Below are 3,412 nucleotides of genomic sequence, written 5' to 3'. Positions count from 1 at the left end.
AAAAAAAATAGAGACATCCTATGAAGCAAGCATAACTCTAGTACTGAAACCAGGCAAAAATACTAACAAAAAAGAAAACTACAGATTAATATCTCCTGTACACAGGTGCAAAAATCCTTAACAAAATTCTAGCATCCAATAGAATCCAAAAGCACACACAAAACAGAAGTAACAATGACCAAGTGGGCTTTATACAAGAGATATGCAAGGATGTTACAACATAAGGAAAACAACCAACATAATCCACCACAATAACAAAGCAAATAATAAAAATCCTTTTTTAAATTTTTTTAATAATTTTAGTGAACTTTACAGAGAATTTGGATTTCCATTCATTCATTGCTGCCCTTCTCTCCCCGCCCAGCCCTCTCCCCCCGCCCCCCAGTTCACTCCTCTCTTTCAAAAGAAAAAGAAAGACTCCCTCCCTGGTACACAATGCCCCCGCACCCCTTCCACCACCCCAAGTACCTAAGTAATATGTCAAACCAAAAGAAACTTAACAAAGATGTGTTGTTGTTGTTGTTGTTGTTGTTGTTAAGTGCTGTCGAGTCGCAGGCAAAAAGGCACGCGTGAGGAGAATCGCTCATGGTGACCATCTGCATCTATTTGCTAAGTGGAAGAGGGAGCCAGGAATCAGAAGGGATGGGCCCAGTCTCGCCATGTTCTAGCCTCACGGCTGGCCTCATATGCACACGTGCGTGCTTGAGGGCACAAGGCCATGGAAGCAGGGGCCTGCGAGGACTCTTGACTTGCTGACTAAGGCTTCACGGTGCATTCCATCCTCACATGGAGCAAACGGACGTGCTCTCAAACAACACACCACATCCCATCCGATGGAGAAAAGAGCCACATGCACAAAGATGGCCTTTGCCTTCCTTGGACCGACAATCCACCCCCGTGGAGACTGCGCAAGAGAGGTCAAACGTTAAGGCCCGAGGTCCAATAAGCTACTTTGGAATCAAGCCATGCCATTTGCCATGAATTCCTAGGCAGGAGAAAGGTGGACCCGGGAAAGAAGGGACGAGAGAGAAGACCAGACTTTTTGAATCCTAGCTCTGGTCAAGAATGTTTAGGAGCCGCCGCACTAGCCAAAGAACCAACGAATCAGCCATGGACCAAGTGCAGGCATGTGGCCCTCGGAGGGTCGCACGCATGGCACCCTTTCGTTTCACTCACTTTGGGAACGTTTGTGTCATGAGGGGCCGGTACCTGGTCATGAACGCTGATGCTTCAAAGGGTAGATGGTAAGTGAAAGACAAGAAGATCCTTCAGGAAATCCATGGACACAGTGAGTGGGACCAAGGGCTTCAGGAAGTGGACTTGTGGCAATCTCCAGGGACCGCATGGAGTTTCTTCCTTTCGGACCACGTGTTCTAGGGACTGAAGCCTATTTCCTTTCACAGAGTAGGATTAGTGGGCGAAATCATGGGGCTAGCTGCTCTGTTACTTATCTAGTTCTTTTATTTATTGATTGATTTTTTATATATTCATTCATAAATGTGGTACCCTCCCTCCAATAGAGATGTTTTATAATACTACTTCTTTACTAATAAAATGAGTGGTCTCTCCTCAAACATCTTTTATAGTGATCACCTTTAAAACAAAATAAAATAGGAAGAAAAATAATGAAAGAAAAGGGGTGAGATGATATCTCATAGTTGTTTTGAGCTAGGGATTGTGAACATTTCTTCATGTAATTGTTTGCCATCTGAATGTCTTCTTGTATGTTCCTATCCATTGTCCATTTTTGAATTGGGTTTTTTATCTTGTTGTGGTGCTCAAGTATTGTATAATTTCTAGATATAGGTGGTGCATGGCCTGCCCAGATAGCGCCCTTCTTCCCCATCTTTGATCGCGTTTGACTTCAGTAGGCATTTAGGAATTACGACTACCTGTTACTGGTATCCTGGGTAGCACTTCTCCTGGACTAGACCCATCAAGGAAGTTTTCAGAGAGCCACAATGGCAGAAAATGGTGGTAATGAATAAATAAATAAATTGTTGAGCTGGAGGCAAAATCTGTCATCAAATTGAGCATTATTTTGGTGGCTTTAACTTACAAATTTTTAAAGGAATAGACCAAGCTAGATGAAGCATGGGTACCTTTGGCGATAATAATAAAATTCAACTGATTAAATCATCTAACAACAGACTTTAATGTAATAGTAGAGGCATTGAAGAAATCAAAAGTAGAGCTCATGGAAATAAGTGAAGATAAAACTCACATCAGAAGGTCTCCAAGCAAACCCCTCCTTGAATTGACTGATGAGTACAAAAATTATATATATATATATATATATATATATATATATACAGATCTGTTTATATTAAAGGCTTCCCAACTGATACAACACTTGATGACATAAAAGAATGGTTGGAAGACAAAGGTCAAGAGCTAAGTTGAGAAAAACAATGTACAGAACAATTAAGGGATCAGTATTTGTTATGTTTGACTGCATTGAATGTGCTAAGAAGTTTGCAGAAACCCCTGACCAGAAGTACAAAGACGTAGACCTATTAATACTTTTAAAGGAAGATTATTTTAAGAGCTAAACAGGAGCAAGAATAAAAACAGAAGTTAGCAGAAGATGCTGAGATGAAATCTCTAAAAGAAAAGATTGCTTGCTGAAATTTTCAGGTGACTTAGATTTGCACAAATAATGGATAGACTTTGTCAGAGGAGCAAAAGCTAAAGAAGTACTGGATAAAGCCAAAGATGCAAATAATGGTAACCTGCTACTAAGGAACAAAGAAGTGATAAGGGAAGTATTGGACGGAGAAGTGGAAAAGAGAGCATTAAAAAAAAATCATGAAAAATCAACAAGAAGCCCTGAACAAAAGGAAGTCAAAAGGTCGCAAATTTAAAGGAAAAGGAAAGGGAAATAAAGTTGTCCAGGCTGGTTGCTAAAGGAAAAGTACAGTTTCAGGGCAAGAAATCAAAATTTGGTAATGATGATGAATGTGAGGAAAATGGTGCAGCTGGTACAGCGAAAAGAGCAAGAGGAGAAACCAGAAGAGAGGAACCTGCATCAAAACAACAGAAAACAAAATGGCACAGGGGACCAATAGTTAAATTTATATTAATTAACTTTTAGTCTACTTTTGTCTTTGATTTTTTAAAAAAAGAAAACCAAATTAGGTCCACTTCAATGTCCAACTGTAAGAAAAGAAAATTTTTTTGTTCAGTGGAGATTTTTCAAATGTATATCTCTGTGTTATCAGATGACACAAATATCAAAACAAAAGTTCTGTTAAAATACCTTTTCAATATGAGAATATATTAGTATAAACTTTAATGAAATATATGCTCTAAAAATGCAACTTAGTTTACTCCCTTCCCTCCACCTTGTGTGCATTCAGAAAGTATTTGATATCTTATGCCAAACTACTGGCTATTTGTTTGTAAACACATG

The 3,412-nt window shown here is 39.3% G+C and overlaps 1 pseudogene; it reads left to right on the top strand.

The window, feature by feature from the left end:
* The first annotated feature begins 1,961 nt into the window (after nucleotides 1–1,961).
* On the top strand, nucleotides 1,962–3,068 carry LOC102848832 (annotated as a pseudogene).
* The last annotated feature ends 344 nt before the right edge of the window (nucleotides 3,069–3,412 follow it).

The sequence above is a fragment of the Elephantulus edwardii genome, unplaced genomic scaffold (genome assembly GCF_000299155.1).
Source record: "Elephantulus edwardii isolate Elephantulus edwardi_28Jun2011 unplaced genomic scaffold, EleEdw1.0 scaffold00105, whole genome shotgun sequence".
Taxonomy (NCBI): Eukaryota; Metazoa; Chordata; class Mammalia; order Macroscelidea; family Macroscelididae; genus Elephantulus; species Elephantulus edwardii.
This window is presented reverse-complemented; position numbering and strand designations above follow the sequence as displayed.